Source organism: Anolis carolinensis, chromosome 2 (assembly GCF_035594765.1).
Source record: "Anolis carolinensis isolate JA03-04 chromosome 2, rAnoCar3.1.pri, whole genome shotgun sequence".
Classification (NCBI taxonomy): domain Eukaryota; kingdom Metazoa; phylum Chordata; class Lepidosauria; order Squamata; family Dactyloidae; genus Anolis; species Anolis carolinensis.
The window spans coordinates 268701134-268718702 of NC_085842.1; the positions used below are offsets into that span (position 1 = coordinate 268701134).

At 41.3% G+C, this 17569-nt stretch overlaps 1 protein-coding gene across 2 annotated transcripts in view; it reads right to left on the reverse strand.

The window, feature by feature from the left end:
• camk4 (calcium/calmodulin dependent protein kinase IV) overlaps nucleotides 1-9377 on the reverse strand; it is a 138111-nt gene extending 128734 nt beyond the window's left edge. For both annotated transcript variants that reach the window (XM_062972200.1, XM_062972198.1), the window contains exons 1-2: nucleotides 9223-9377; nucleotides 1294-1411 (exon numbers count right to left, since the gene is read on the reverse strand). The gene's annotated coding sequence lies outside the window, so the exon portion shown is untranslated. The remainder of the gene's footprint in view (nucleotides 1-1293; nucleotides 1412-9222) is intronic.
• Between the last annotated feature and the right edge of the window lie 8192 nt (nucleotides 9378-17569).

A 17569-nucleotide genomic window follows, 5' to 3' on the forward strand; every position in this document is an offset into this window, starting at 1 on the left:
GAAAAAAGAAAATGAAGGAAAACTGCAATTTCTAGATGTCCTATTCATCCGCAAACTCCATCAACAACTGGGCCACACAGTCTACAGAAAATGTACACATACGGATAGATATCTACATAAAAACTTCAACCATAACCCAAGTCAAAAAAGAAGCACAATTAAAGCCCTGGCAGACCGTGCACAAAAAATCTGCAAACCCCACCTCCTCCAAAGTGAACTGAGCCACCTCAACTGGGCTCTCCAGGCCAATGGAGACTCCACCACAGTCATCAGAAGAGCTGCAAGGCCAAGAACAAGCCATGAGAGTCAAGACAAAGATCCACCCAGAGGAAAGGTGTTCTTACCATACATCAAGGGAACCACTGACCGCATAGGCAAGCTGATGAAGAAACACAACCTACAAACTACAGATCCACTAAGAAAATCCAACAAATAGTATGTTCAGCAAAAGACAAGAGGGATCCTCTCATCTCTGCAGGAGTCTGCCATATACCATGCAGCTGTGGACAAGTCTACATAGGGACCACCAAACGCAGCATTGCCCAGACATGAATCAAGGAACATGAAAAGCACTGCAGACTAATTCAGCCAGAGAAGTCAGTCATAGCAGAGCACTTGATGAACCAACCTGGGCACAGCATATTATTTGAGAACACAGAAATGCTGGACCACTCTAACAACCACCATGCCAGACTATACAGAGAAGCCATTGAAATGAACAGAAAGGAAGAAACCATGAAAATGAACAAAATCTGGCTACCAGTATTTTTTTAAAAAAAATCTAAAATCAGGACAGTAAATAAAAAAACCCACTCAGAAAGCAGAGGAATTCCAAACATGAATCAATCAGGGCCAGCTAATACCTCCCAACAAAGGATTCCCCCAAGCAGAGTAAGCAGCCAGACCTTGAAACTGTACAGCTATTCAATACTACTCAAGATGGCCAATTGAAATATTAACACCTACCTCAAACAGAGTTCTTTCTCCCACCCTGAACATCCCGCAGATATATAAACCCCATTTGACTAGTTTCCAACATACCTCACAACCTCTGAGGATGCCTGCCACAGATGTGGGCAAAACATCCGGAAAGAATGCTTCTGGAATATGGACATACAGCCTGGAAAACTCACAGCAACCCAGTGATTCCGGCCATGAAAGCCTCTGACAACACATCCAGCCTCTATTTAAAAGTTTCCAAGCTTCCGCCACACTCTGAGGCAGAGAGTTCCACTGTTGAACAGCTCGTAGGGCCAGGAAATTCTTCCTAATGTTCAGGTGGAATCTCCTTACCTGGGTCTTATCTTCAGGGAGAGGGACTCTTTGCGTTGCGGGTCTTCAGAATCCAGTTGGAGACAGTACTTCGGGATCCTGGGAAGGGAGGGAGGCGTTGCTTCTCTGCCAGGTTTAACTGGGGGAGAGGAAGGAGAAGCCAAGTTCAGCCCACACTAAATAGGGCAGGTTGCTTTGTGTCTGAGGCCCTATCTACACTACCCTAGGCTCCAGTTAATATGCTTTGGACTGGGTTTTATGGCAGTGCAGATCTAGCCTGAAAGACAAGGGGATAATCCCTTGGATGGGATTCCAGAATCTGAAATGCTCCCAAATCTGAAATCTGGCGGCTGAGATGGTGAAACCTTTGCTTTCAGGCACGAGCTTCCATGCACAGGAGTATTGAAAGAAATCTTGTATAAAAGTGCCTTCAATGTATGTAAAGGAGGAAACCATGAAAATGAACAAAATCTGGCTAGCAGAATTAAAAACTCTAAAATCAGGACAGTAAATAAAGAATAACACGCTGTAAACAGGGGAAACAGTCAGGGCCAGCTAACACCTCCCAACAAAGAATTCCCTCAGGCAGGAAGCAGCCAGGCTTTGAATCTGCAAGGCTATTAAATGCTAATCATGGTGATCAATTGCAACATTCACACTTGCCTCAAACAGACAAAGAGTTCTTTCTCCCAACCTGGACTTTCCACAGATATATAACCCCCACTTGAATAGTTTCCAACAAATCTCACACCTTTGAGGATGCCTGCCATAGATGTGGGGGAAATGTCAAGAGAGAATGCTTCTAGAACATGGCCATACAGCCCGGAAAACTCACAGCAACCCAAAACACCTGGAGGGCTGAAGTTTGGCCATGCCTGATCTACACACTCAAAGAAATGGAGTTTGACACCCCTTTAACTGTCCATTGCTATGCAATCATGGGGATTGTAATTTCACAAGGTCTTCAGCCCTCTTTGACATAAAATGCTAGTGCCTCGCCAAACTAGAAATCTCAGGATCCCATTGCACTGAGCCATGGTCGTTAGAGTGGTGTCAAACTGCATTCATTCTACAATGTGGCACCTTTGTTTTCTGATGCTGATTAAATGAACACAGACATCCATGCACAAAATTATTAAAATATTGTATAAAATTACATTCTGTGTATATACAAAACATGACTCAATCTCCTGTTTGGATTTGGGTCCCATCTCCAAGGGACATAAATGCAAATGTAGGTACAATTATCCCTCTGCATTTGTAGATGTGATTATTCACAGATTTGATTAAATGTTTTGTCAAAGACTTCCTAGATCCTCCTGTGTGACCCTTCTGTGATCACCTTCCAAGGGAATTCAACTATTAAGTCATGCTAGAAGCCCTAGAAATCCTAAAAGAACTGTTGTCCAAAATTGGGGGGGGGGGGGGGGAGAGAAATTCAAAGCACTTTTGTTCTCAAACACTTTGGATAAAGATACTTAAAATATACAGTAGAGTCTCACTTATCCAACATAAATGGGCCGGCAGAATGTTGGATAAGCGAAAATGTTGATAATAAGGAGGGATTAAGAAAAAGCCTATTAAACATCAAATTATGTTATGATTTTACAAATTAAGCACCAAAAACATCATGTTTGACAACAAATTGACAGAAAAAGCAGTCCAAAACATGGTAATATTGTGTAGTAATTACTGTATTTATGAATTTAGTACCAAAACATCGCAATATATTGAAAACATTGACTACAAAAACATTGGCTACTAACAAATTGACTAATGCATAAAATGAACCTATAGTAGCAACATTGTCTGAAATTAAATCCATAAAAAGTTCAATACTTGAGGTCTAGAGAAACAGTTTTAGATCAGGGCAGGAGCAAACTGCATTGGCTAATCCAGAACGTTGGATAAGCGGATGTTGGATAAGTGAGACTCTACTGTATACTCGAGTATAAGCCAACTCAAATATAAGCCGAGGCACCTAATTTTACCACAAAAAACTGGGAAAAATTATTGACTCGAGTATAAGCTGAGGGTGTGAAATGCAGTAGCTATTGGTAAATTTCAAAAATAAAAATAGATATCAATAAAATTACATTAACTGAGGCATCAGTAGGTTAAATGTTTTTGAATATTTACATAAAACTATAAGTTAAGACTATCCAACTCTGATTACCATATATACTTGAGTATAAGCTGACCCAAATATGAGTTGGCCAGGACCCTCACTAGAGTATAAAGCAACGGGGGCTTTTTCAGCCCTAAAAAGGGCTGAAAAACTTGGCTTATACTCGAGTATATATAGTACCCTGTATTGGGAATTCTGGAAAGTATTATCAGTCAATCATTGTGGTGTTTAAAGCTGGGCTATTTCACACATCCCAGAAATGGAGAAGTTGACTTCAGATTCCCTTTCAAGTGTACTTTCAATAATAGACCTATCACACCTCCCTCAGGAGTAGGCCCTACATGACATGTTTTGATTGCTCTGTGCCTTTGGGTGGTTTCCTATTTACCATGACGACCCTATCATGCGGTTTTCTTGACAAGCTTTCTCAGAGAGAAAGGTGTCATGTCCTTCCTCTGAAGCTGCGAGTGTGACTTGCCCAAAGTCAAGCTGGGAGTTTCTATTCAATCTCCTCCTAGAATCCTAGTCCGACACTGAAACCGTGCATCATAATCATTCATTGTATGATACAGCTATGCCTTGGTATCCATTGGAGTTTGGTTTCAGGATACCCACCGATACTGAAATCCAAGGACTTTCAAGTCTATTTTCTTCTTCCTTTATTTTCCCCTATACATCTTTCCCCTCTTCTTTCCTTCTTTTCTCTTTCTTTCTCTTCTCTCGCCACCTTCCTTTATTTCCTTCCTTTCTCTTCTTTTCCCTTTCTCACCTTTCCTCCCCTCCCCTCATACCTTTTCTCTGCAATGCCAGAAATACAGCTTAATGGTGTAATGTTAGAAAATGTTGACCATTTCTGCTACCTTGGCAGCCACCTCTCCACAAAAGTCAACATTGACACTGAAATACAACAACACCTGAGCTCTGCGAGTGCAGCATTTTTCCAAATGAAGAAGAGAGTATTTGAGAAACCAGACATCTGTAGGGATACCAATGTGCTTGTTTATAAAGCTGTTGTCCTCCCAACCCTGTTATATGCCTGTGAAATGTGGACTGTCTACAGACGTCACACTCAACTGCTGGAATAATTCAATCAGCGTTGCCTCCGAAAAATCCTGCAAATCTCTTGGGAAGACAGGCAGACAAATGTCCATGTGCTGGAAGAAGCAAAGACCACCAGCACTGAAGAGATGCTCCTACACCATCATCTCCGCTGGACTGGTCACGTTGTCTGAATTCCCGATCACTGTCTCCCAAAACAGTTACTCTACTTGCAACTCAAGAACAGAAAATGGAATGTTGGACAGGAAAAGAGATTTAAAGATGGACTCAAAGCTAACCTTAAAACTGTGGCATAGACACTGAGAACTAGGAAGCCCTGGCCCTTGAGCACTCTAGCTGGAGGTCAGCTGTGACTAGCAGTGCTGTGGAATTTGAAGAAGCGTGGATGGAAGGTGAAAAGGAGAAATACACCAAGAGGAAGGCACGTCAAGCCAATCCTGGCTGGGACCGCCTTCCATCTGGAAACCGATGTCCTCACTATGGATGAACATGCAGGTCAATAATAGGGCTCTACAGTCACCTATGTACCCATCACCAAAACACTACACTTGGAGGGCCATTATACTTAAACAAGGGATCGCCTAAGTGAAGTGACCTTTTCCTTCCTTCCTTCCTTCCTTCCTTCCTTCCTTCCTTCCTTCCTTCCTTCCTTCCTTCCTTCCTTCCTTCCTTCCCTTTTTCTTCCCCGTCTCTTTTCCCTTTCTTCCTTCCTTTAATTTCTTTTCCCATTTCTTTGCATCCTCATACACCTGTAATCTAGCAGCAGCCAAGCCACTTCACCCCTTTTCTTTCTTAGTGACATCACAGAGGGCCACTTCACCTAGCCACAGCCAATCTGCTTCTTTTCTTTTCTTCTGCTCTGGGCCCAAAAGGGGTGGAATTCTTTTAGATCAATCTCCTCAATTATTTTAAGTTGGACAATGAATTTCCAGATCAATCAAATTGTGTAGGAACCCTTGTGATACAAATGTACAACCAACCAACATGCATACTTTGACTTTTATATAGAAAGATTATTATTTTAAAACGGTTCTCCTTATATAAAATGGCAAAATCAAGGTTTGCCTTGGGGATTTAAAATAATATTTTCCAAGCTGGGGATGGTTGCATGTGTGGATACAGAATCCATGGAAACAGAGGGTTGACATATTTGCAAATATTAATGGATCATACCCACTCTATAATTCTTTAGGTAAAGGCAAGAAAAAGCCCTGCATGCCTTTAAGAGTCATACATTCATTTGGATGTAAGACTCTATGCCAGTGGTTCTCACCCTATGGGTCCCCAGGTGTTTTGGCTTACATCTCCCAGAAATCCCAGCCAGTTTACCAGCTGTTTGGATTTCTGGGAGTTGAAGGCCAAAACATCTGGAGACCCACAGGTTGAGAACCACTGCTCTATTCAGTAGATTCCATTTCTTGAAGTACAATATTGCACACATCCTTCTATGCCTTTATGCATATACAACTAGGGAAGGGTAGGAAAATGTAAACAGTGGTCAAATGATAGTCTCATGCAAAAATGTAGTCTGTGACAATTATCTGCAAATCTTAAAATAAGCCTGTGTGACTAATTAGGATTTTCAGACCTGTACCTCTAGGTTTCTGGACATTAAAAGACAACAACAATACACTAGAAAATGGGCATTGATATCTCAATAGCCAAAGAGTTATTATAACATATGTTATTAAATCTCAGCTCAACTAAACTCAGTATTTATTAATAGTATCCAAACATGAAAATATGTAATATTTACAAAGAGACCAGAACTGCCAGGACTCACTTTATAATTAACAGAACCAGCACCATTCATATTTGCTTAGCAGGGATGTCCTACTCTATTGAGCTCTTGATATCCACTGGGATTTGGTTCCAGGACTCCTGTGGATATCAACATTCATGAATGCAGAAGTCCGTTATATACAATGATGCAATCCTTAAACAGAATGGCAAAATCCAAATTTTTAAGAAACATTTTCAAGCCATGGATACAGAATCCATGGATATGGAAGACCGACTGTATTCTCTCAAGGGAATAGTAAACCACAATGAGAGATAAAGAGAAAGCCAATACATCCTAATGTATGTCATGTGTCTAAAATACGGTGGAAGAAGTCTACATTTATTTTGGCATTGACATTTAGAGGTCCAAAAATAAATCTGAAACAGAAATGACAAAGTAAAAACGTTCAGACAAGTTCTGTTTCAAGATTATCATATGGTAATAAGGGAGACGGGGAAAGCTGCTCATCAGATGCTCAAACATCATAATGGGAAGAGAAATCTAATGAAGATTCTGCTGAAATAGAAGAAGAGGGATGCATTAACCCCACTCAGGAGAGCTTGGTCTGATAAGCTCATTACTGAGGACTTCACAGTGGATTCATTTCCCTTTATGCTTCGCATACAGCATGCATTTTACCATTTCTCTCATTTTATAAACCAAATATGAAGCAAATGTTCTGCAAACATCAATTCTTCAATTCTATTACGGTACAGTTTTAGTGTGCATTACTGTATGACCGATGTAGTCATGGATGATACATTCAAAGGCGCGCACATACCCCATGAATAACAAAATTTGAAAATTTTCTGTTTCTGGTTTGAAAGTGTTATTGCTATTTAATTGTGCAGTACTAACTTTGATAATAGTTATTATACTCCATAAAATTTCTTTTTTTGGCTGCCACAAGCTATGTTGAATTGGATGAGACTCAGGGAGATATTTATTGAAAAACTATATCAAAATGTGCTGCAGGATGTCCCACAAAAACAAAGTTTTTGCAGTTTATTAAACCCTTTTCATGTTTTTATGATAGAACCAGTTAGGAAATGACATTCATAACCCAGGAACACAAATTGTGTTACATTGTCTAATGAACCCTATATTTTGACTATATTTCGACAATCCATAAACATGGGGGAGAGGCTGGAATATGGGTAAGTGAAACTGTGGACATTCAATCAGTGGATAAGGGGACTATACAATATTTTCAAAAAATCTAGGACCTACATGAATTTTCTGGATTAATTTTCCAGGTTCTTCACACAATGTAAACCACTGGAAACACCATAGAAATGAGCCCAGCCTAATAAATGTACAAGCGCGAGAGTACATGTGTATGCGTGCATGCATTGTTAAAAGTCATAACAGCTTAATAGCACAGGCCTGGAATCCAATAATAAAGCAGAGCACACATCCATTAAGAGACCTGTCTTCAGCAGCCTGTCAATTGATGAAATCCCATATGAAAAAGATAGGTCTTTTCATTATAAAACCTGGGATGAAGTGACAGCTAGAAACCTAGAAAATCTATATGAGATACATTTGTTTTTATGCAATTGTCAGCAATCTAATTTCCAGCTTTGGAGATCATTATGAAGCTTTTAAATGACACATTTGTAGTATTTCCACAGAAACCAAACAGGATGATTGAAAATAAGACTAAAGAAATATGCAAGTCGTTTACTGAATGTTATCATGCCGATGTCACAATAGTTCTGTATGAAATGAAATATCTGAAAACAACCGATTTGGCCAACTTTGGAGATTGCCAATTTTGGAAAATATTGAACATATTAAATTCATGAACTCAATGCTTTATGCTTATTTCCAAATATGTGTGCTGTTCTTTTACAGCCTTGCAGATACTTTAATTGAAGCATAGAAATAATCTAGCTTTCTGGCTTACCTTTAAAATGTGCTCAGGTGTCAAGAGCCCCTCACACATCTGGGGCTTTTGCCCATTGAATCAAAACTTATAAGGAAATGAATCACCGATTGTAAAAACGGAAACATTTCCTAATAAAAAGGTCGAGTGCAGAGCAAAATGTGCTATATAGTGGTGATCAGTCATAAAAAAGTATTTTTAAAAATGTATTAGCACTATCAGTTCTGTAACAAAGGCCCCTTCTACATTGCCATATAAAGTCCAGATTATCTGCTTTGAACTGTATTATTTGGCAGTGTACATTCATACAACCCAGTTCAAAGCGGATAATGTGGGAGATGTTGACAAGCTGGAAAGTGTCCAGAGGAGGGCGACTAAAATGATTAAGGGTCTGGAGAACAAGCCCTATGAGGAGCAGCTTAAAGAACTGGGCATGTTTAGCCTGCAGAAGAGAAGGCTGAGAGGAGACATTATGGCCATATATAAATGAGGGGAAGTCATAGGAAGGAGGGAGCAAGCTTGTTTTCTGCTGCCCTGCAGACTAGGAAGCGGAACAACGGCTTCAAACTACAGGAAGGGAGATTCCACCTGAACATGAGGAAGAACTTCTTCACCGTGAGAACCGTTTGGCAGTGGAACTCTCTGCCCTGGAGTGTAGTGGAGTCTCCTTCCTTGGAGGCTTTTATGCAGAGCTGGGTGGCCATCTGTCAGGGGTGCTTTGAATGCAATTTTCCTGCTTCTTGGCAGGGGGTTGGACTGGATGGCCCATGAAGTCTCTTCCAACAATATGATTCTATGATTCTACGATTCTATGACAATCTGCTTTGATAATCTGGATTATATGGCAGTGTAGAAGGGGCCTAAGTTATGTAGTAGTGCTAAAATGTTGTGTTTAATTATTTTCACTTGGCTTTATGAACAGTGTTGCTTTTTAAACAGACATATTAACTATCCTGTTCCAATGGCCATATTGCCTGGTGAGTTTTTACTTATTCGTGTAGTTCCAAACTAACTTTTCCAAATGCTTCATTTTAAGCCAACTTTGGAATAGATCACTGGTCACTAGCTACATGTATCACCAATTACACTCACCATAATGTTGTTTCCATGATCCTTGGAGAGTGGGGTTGCTGTTCTTTCAAGGCATTCAGCTCATTTATTCCTTGATGCCTAGGCTGCTGTTTCTTTCTGCCTGGCCTGTATCCCTTTATCCTTTCTTGCCTGCCCCTTTCCTGTTGCTAAGTGACCCATTACCTGTTTTTTTGTGACCTGAACTTATGTTGTGAGATCAAACACACAGCAATTTTTAAATGAGTACATGAGTGCAGGGATCATTTTAAAACAGTTTTGAAATTACTCTTCTTGACTACAGGATTTTAGGTAGTTGGATATACCTCTGAGGGATGCTTCATTAACTGGAATCCTGCACTAATTGGAGGTTAGTCTAGATAGCCCTTGGGAACCTTAATTGCAAGTACAGTATGTAGTTATTTTAAAGCAGGGGCATCCAATTTTTTAGCTTCCTATTGGAAGAATTGTCTTGGACCGAACATTGCTGTAAAACAGAAGCCACGGTTTTGTGTTGGGTCGCATTCATACCCATCTTGGGCCACAAATGGCAAGAACACATGGTGTGCAGCAATGCTATGCTTAGTACAGAATGCACGCTTGTATTCTTTTTCACAATGCTTTTCATACAACATTGCTTTTTTATTTTATTATTTAGTTTTAACAGTTTTTTTGTTGCATCTATCAGAACTGTTTGCCATTATAATGCAAATTACGGGTAATACTCTGATATTTGGAGACATAATATTCTCTGGTTATTTCGTTCTGTTCTGTTATCATCTACAAAGTTCATGCTTGAGAGCTGTACAATTGTATTACAAAAATGCTTAATGTTTTAAGTACATTTACAATGTTGTGTTGATTAAAATAAATAGCCCCAGAATAACATCTTTAGAGTCCCTCTAGTGTACATGTCACCTTTTGGATGCCTTGTCTTCACAGCCTTGGAGCTATGGCAAGGTGACACTCACATTCTCTCATGATAGCGGTAAATAGACAAAATAACAAATACAGTTTCCCAAAGGTTAGAAAATTATTTCTGATTTACATTTTATGCTGTAACCTATTCCAGTGGCTTCAGCAGGACAGTGAATCTAATTCAGCCATGGGCAAACATTGGCCCTTTAGGTGTTCTGGACTTCAACACCCACAATTCCTAACAGCCCCAGGCCCTTTCCTTTTCCCCCTCAGGAAAGGGCCAGGGCTGTTAGGAATTGTGGGCTTTGAAGTTCAAAACACCTGGAGAGCCTAAGTTTGTCCATACCTGATCTAATTCAACTAGAAAGGGTGCTGAACCCTATTCCACCCATAAGTTCAGCACCTTGGACAGCTCTTTTAAAGAGTCACTACACTCTTGACACAAAGAGTCACAACCCTAATGAAAGTACCATCTCCAATTGTCAAAGACATTACATTGAAATGAGTGTGACTGGAACTTATAGAACATAATTCGAAGTAACCTAATTTGGATTTGCAGTGTTAGACAGTAAAGGAGTATTCACAGAGAATGGGAGAAGGAATTTAGATGCTGTATGGGTTGATTCAGCTTCAAGTAAACACATTTTTGCTGGAATCTGACAGTATTTCAATATTTGCCCAAGATCCATAGCATGGATGGAAATGAATGTCAACAGTTAGTACAAGGAAGGGATCCAGCACAGTTTCTCATTGTGTACCATTGGTGCTATTACTTGTGCCATGGCTAAATGCATTGATAGTATTATTATATTTGTATCCTGCTTTTATTCTAGCAAAGCACTACTCAACATTAACAATAGTGCAATTTAAAATTCACAACTTAACATATTAGAGCAGAATTGCACAATCTATCAATTTAAACTCCATAAAACACTTTAAAACTGTTAAAATAATAAAAATAATATGCTATTATTTCACTCTGCTGGCATTACATTGGATCTAGGCTCTACTACTGAGGTTTTCTGCCTTGAAAGATTTTCTGGAAAAAGAGAAGATTGCCAAATGAAAGTTTTGCTCCATGCAGCATGAATAAAGTAACCTTCTCACTAATGTGTTTGACATCTCTGCTTCATATAATTTCTAAACAGCTGAAATATCTATGAGTTTCTTTATGCTTATATTCCAGCTTGACCTCAATGTGTCAAAACCCAAAGAATGCAATTTTATGGTTTATACAAAGAATGCATTGTTTGTTTCCTGCATACTGGGCTTATGACCACCGAAAGCTCACTTTCATTTAACAATGTTAAGTATGTATGGTGCTTATAATCATATGCTCCAGAAAATCTTTAATCTCTTTTAATCAGTACAGATTTTTTTTGTTGGCTTTGTGGTCATAATAGAAATATCTAAACATTTATAAGAGCTTGATCTTTGTCAAATGAAAGCCTTCTTGCTATTGTATTTGTGCTGTTGCTGCTTTAGTTTAAATAACACAAAAGTATATACACACTACATAATAATGCCAGTTTGGATAGCATTTTCATCATCATAGCTCTATTCTAGGTAATTTGTAGTTTAGTGTAGTCCTCAGCATTTTTTGCTAGAGAGCTGGAGTCGTGTTGGTTGCTTCCAATTAGCCCAAACGAATTCAATTCATAGCTGAATAGCAGATCAAAACATAGAATCATAGATACATATATCTGATTCGATGGATCCATTTTAGTTGATACTGTTTTGGCCCTAGTTTGGTTGTTCAGGGAAATACACAATATGCAGAGACAAAAACTACAAAGCAAAATATCCCACAGGACAGAGACATGCAATTAAAATGATGTGAGACTGATGAAACAGTGTAGCGTAGATACAGGACACACAGCAGAAAAGATGCACTGTCTGGACATTTTGTGCAATAATATTTACTCTGTTGTCAAAGGCTTTCATGGCCGGAATCACAGCCCAGAAGACTCACAGCAACCCAATATTTATCCTGTCCAGTTCTTTTGGCTTATTGTTCATATCTTTTTAGAGTGTCACTGAAGACAAATGATTCAATCAGGGAATTTTCAAATGTTCTTACCTTTAAATATATAGATAGCAATCAGGTACAACCACACTGTAAAATGAATGCATTTTGACGTTAGTTTAACCGCCATGACTCAATGCTATGGAATCACGTGAGTTGTAGTTTTACAAGCTCTTTAGTCTTCTCTTCCAGAGTGCTTGCCGAACTACAAGTCCCAGGATTTTATAGCATTGACTTATGGCAATTAAAGTGGTTTCCGACTACATTTATTCTACAGTGCAGATTCACACATAATCCCTTTGTTATCGCTATATTTAGTTTATGCTATATTTAAAAGAAAGGAAATTTACATTTTTAGATACTGGTAGAAACATGAGTTTTCTGTATTCAAAGCCAAATTGAAATAAAATTCCCCTCCTTCCCTCCATCTACATATTTGCCCACAAGCAATGAGAGCTGAGAAGGCATATCTATGAGGGATTAAAGGGGGATTTGTGTTTCGTGGTTGCAGAGGGAGACCTACAAAGATAGACTTGGTGACCAGAATTTATATGACAACCAGCGGAAAAGCACAAAGCTGGTGACATTAATCTTTGTGGGATATTAAAACTTCCAGAGTCAAAACACAGCAGGCTTCCATACATCTATATCTATATCTATATCTATATCTATATCTATATATATAAAAGAGTGATGGCATCAGGGCAGCGGACAAAACAACAAAACTACAGTCCCCCCAACCTCAAAATTTGACAACACAACCCATCATTCACGGCTCTAGGTTGATACAACAAAAAGGAAAAGAAAAATAAAGTCCAAATTACAGGGAGAGGAATAATAGTTTTTATCCAATTGCTGCCAGTTTGAAGGCTAAGCTCCGCCCACTTGGTCTCCTAGAAACCTACTCAGCCCAGGGGACAGGCACAGTTAGGCCTCACTTAGGCCTCTTCCACAGATTATCAGATTTTAACTGGATTATATAGCAATGCAGACTCAAGGCCTTTCCACATAGCTATATAACCCATTTGGAATCTTAGATTATCTGCTTTGCACTGGATTATCTTGACTCCACACTTTCATATAATCCACTTCAGTGTGCATACTAAACATAAAGACAACCATACAACAGACATTCAATACCACCACTACCTCAACAATTTCTCACCAACATCACCAGACAATGCCACAGCAACGCGTGGCCGGGCACAGCTAGTATATAATAAAAGTGAATGTTTGTATGCGAGTATGTATCAGCGTTTTGATTGGCCTGGCGGAATATGTATGAGCGTTTTGATTGGCCTGGCGGAATATGGGTCAGCTTTCTGATTGGCCGGCCGGAATATGGCCCAGCTTTCTGATTGGCCTCCACTTTCACAGGCCACTGGGACTGCTGAGGCAAAAACTACTACCAACTGGCTTCATTCGGCCTACTTATCTCCTCAGAACGAAGCTAGCTTTGGGACAGTTAACAGCCTTTGGCCTACACTTTGGTAATCCAAAACACCACTGGGACCACCAGGAAGGCCAGAGCTGGACCAAACCTGACACACATAACCCCTACGACCCATGAACCCACTGACAACGGATCTGGACCACATAGACCCAACATGCCCAACTGTCATACTGATAATAAAAATAAAAAACTTTGGTTTTAAGAATTACAGTTCACTCACACATTCTCAGCATTCTGCATCCAACTAATGATGGAAAATAATTATGTTTTAATGCTTCCTTTTAAATGCTTCCTTTATGGAAACTTTTATTCCCCCCTACACCTTACCCACCCACCACTGGGCCCCTTTCACCCCTCTGCTGACATGTTTAAGGCCTTCCAGGCTGGCTTTCTCCTCCTAGGCCCCAAAGAGGACGCCATCTTGCCTCCTCAAGACTTGCAGGCTGGCTTTCTACTCCTAGACCCCAAAGAGGACGCCATCTTGCCTCCTCAAGACTTGCAGGCTGTCTTTCTACTCCTAGGCCTCAAAGAGGACGCCATCTTGCCCCCTCAAGACTTGCAGGCTGGCTTTCTACTCCTAGGCCCCAAAGAGGACGCCATCTTGCCGCCTCAAGACTTGCAGGCTGTCTTTCTCCTCCTAGGCCCCAAAGAGGATGCCATCTTGCCTCCTCAAGAGTTGCAGGCTGGCTTTCTCCTCCTAGGCCCCAAAGAGGACGCCATCTTGCCGCCTCAAGACTTGCAGGCTGTCTTTCTCCTCCTAGGCCCCAAAGAGGATGCCATCTTGCCCCCTCAAGACTTGCAGGTTGGCTTTCTACTCCTAGGCCCCAAAGAGGACGCCATCTTGCCTCCTCAAGACTTGCAGGTTGGCTTTCTCCTCCTAGGCCCCAAAGAGGATGCCATCTTGCCTCCTCAAGACTTGCAGGCTTTCTCCTCCTAGGCCCCAAAGAGGATGCCATCTTGCCTCCTCAAGACTTGCAGGTTGGCTTTCAACTCCTAGGCCCCAAAGAGGACGCCATCTTGCCTCCTCAAGACTTGCAGGCTGGCTTTCTACTCCTAGGCCCCAAAGAGGACGCCATCTTGCCGCCTCAAGACTTGCAGGCTGGCTTTCTCCTCCTAGGCCCCAAAGAGGACGCCATCTTGCCGCCTCAAGACTTGCAGGCTGGCTTTCTACTCCTAGGCCCCAAAGAGGACGCCATCTTGCCTCCTCAAGACTTGCAGGCTGGCTTTCTACTCCTAGGCCCCAAAGAGGACGCCATCTTGCCTCCTCAAGACTTGCAGGCTGGCTTTCTACTCCTAGGCCCCAAAGAGGACGCCATCTTGCCGCCTCAAGACTTGCAGGCTGTCTTTCTCCTCCTAGGCCCCAAAGAGGATGCCATCTTGCCTCCTCAAGAGTGCTCCAAAGAAGGCAGCTTCTTCTACTTTTATGTCTTATACTATTGCTTGACATTACTTTTATGTTTTATTTATATGGTGGATGTTAGCACGTGGCTTAATGACCTTGCAAGCCACTTTGGGTCCATTGCAGAAAGGCAGGGGAGAAATATCAGACATAAATAAATAATTAAATAAATGTCTCAATCGTATGTATGGTTGGAATGACCTTCTGTCGGGAGGGCTTGGATGGTGTCTTCCTTTGTGGCAGATGGGGCTGGACTGGATGACCTTCAAAGACCCCTTTCAAATCTCCCAATTGTATTTATGACTGGATGGTCATCTGTCAGGAGAGCTTGGATGGTGTCTTCCTTTGTGGCAGAAGGGGCTGGACTGGATGACCTTCAGAGACCCCTTTCAAATCTAGAACTCTATCTCCCAATCGTATTTATAACTGGATGGTCATCTGTCAGGAGGGCTTGGATGGTGTCTTCCTTTACAGCAGAAGTGGCTGGACTGGAGGACTTTTAGAGACCCCTTTCAAATCTAGAACTCTATCTATCTCCCAATCGTATTCATGACTTGATGGCCATCTGTCAGGAGGGCTTGGATGGTGTCTTCCTCTGTGGCAGAAGGGGGTTCGACTAGATGGCCTTTGGGCACCCCTTCTAACTCTAGGATTGTATGGAAGCCTTTAAAGCAGGCACGGGTCAACTTGGGCCCTCCAGGTGTTTTGGACTCCAACTCCCACAATTCCAGACAGCCTACCCCATGATGCGCTTTATGACCTGGTGCTGTTTGCGGGATGATCGACCATGGGTGATGGAATATGTAGTACTTTCAATCACTACAGTTCCCACAGGCCACTGCAATGTCCACCAGTGACGGAACTGGAGCAAACTTTGCACACAGAACCCCCATGAACCCCTTTAAGTCCTGGGGCAGTTTGGGGGAGGATAGACCAAGGAAGATGGGACATGCACTAACTTCACTCACTTCTTGAGACCACAGCAACTGCTACAAATGACAGAACTGAACCAAATCTGGCATATATATCCCAAATGACACACTTTATATGCTGCAGCAGTTTGGGTGAGGATGGACCAAGGATGATGGGATTTGCAGTACTTTCATCCAATTCACCTCCCACAGGCCACTGTGATTCCCATGAATGACGAAACTGTTACAAACTTGATACACAGGTGCAATGTGGCCCCCTTTATGTCCTGATCTGGTTTGGGGCAGGATGGACCACGGATGATTGGATTTGCAGTACCCTCACCCGATTCACCTCCCACGGACCACTGTGATACCCATGAAAGACGAAACTGTACCATACTTGACACACAGGTGAAATGTGACACAATTTATGTCCTGGTGTGGTTTCCAGGAGAATGCACCAAGGATGATGGGTTTTCCAGTACCTTCATCCAATTCACCTCCCACAGACCACTGTGATGCCCATGAATGATGAAACTGTACCAAACTTGACATATAGGTGCAATATGGCCCACTTTACGTCCTCCTATCATTTGAGGGAACAACGGACCATGGATGCTGGGATTTACAGTACCTTCACTCACTTCCCCAGACCACTGCGACCCCCACCAGTGTCTGATCAAGACCGAACTTGACACATCAACTCCCCATAACCTACTTTACATCCTGGAGCTGTTTGCAGGGGGATGGACCATGGACTTGCATATGGGAGTTGTAGTTCACCCACACCAACTAAAGCCAACTGACACTGGATCGAGACTAAACTTGGAACAAAGGCAAACAATTCCGTTCTCAAATAACCCGGGCACCGCCGGGTCCTCAAGCTAGTATCTTTTAAAACACGTGTTCTGTCATGTATGAAAATGAGAATTAGTTCTCTTTCTGAAAGCTGTTAAAGACAGCCATCTTAGTGTGACCTCTCTGATGGTGTCACCTTGTGCAGATTGCATCCCCTGAAACTCCCCACTTTGCCTTTCCCTTTTCTTTGGATGCCTAAACTATACTTCTAAATGTCCAACTAATGTTTTAAGTTACAGCAATGCTATAAATGTGGACACAGAAAGAAAATGTCATTATGAGAGCAGAATTTTATATGGGGGAAGTAGTGCCCTCATTCCACACATACACCATGGTTACGAAAAGGAAGTGGAAAGAAAAACCCAGCTGGTCTTACTAAGAGAAAAATTCAATATGCTTTTGAATAGTTCTGTGCTGAATCAACACTTCATTCCATTCATTGGAAAGTCACAGGAAACTAGCCACATTATTTCAAGAGTACAAGATTCACGATCCATTTGACCACTTGCCTTGCTTCATTTGAATTTTTAGAAATGTGCCTACCCACTTCATGAAACGAATGTCTGTGCTGGAGCATGTTTGTAATGTGCCACTAAAAGTATTGGTATAATCATCTTACATAAAATATATTTCCCCCTATTTAAAAAAGAAACGAGAAGAATCCCACCCCACGGTAAACCAAGTTTTGGCAGAATTGTCATCTGGCTGTTTCACTAGGTTCTGTATTTCTGCCTAAACCACAAATTCTTAAAAGTTGGACTTGAAAATACAGACTTGGACAAAGATCAGAAATAGAGGGTCAGGGG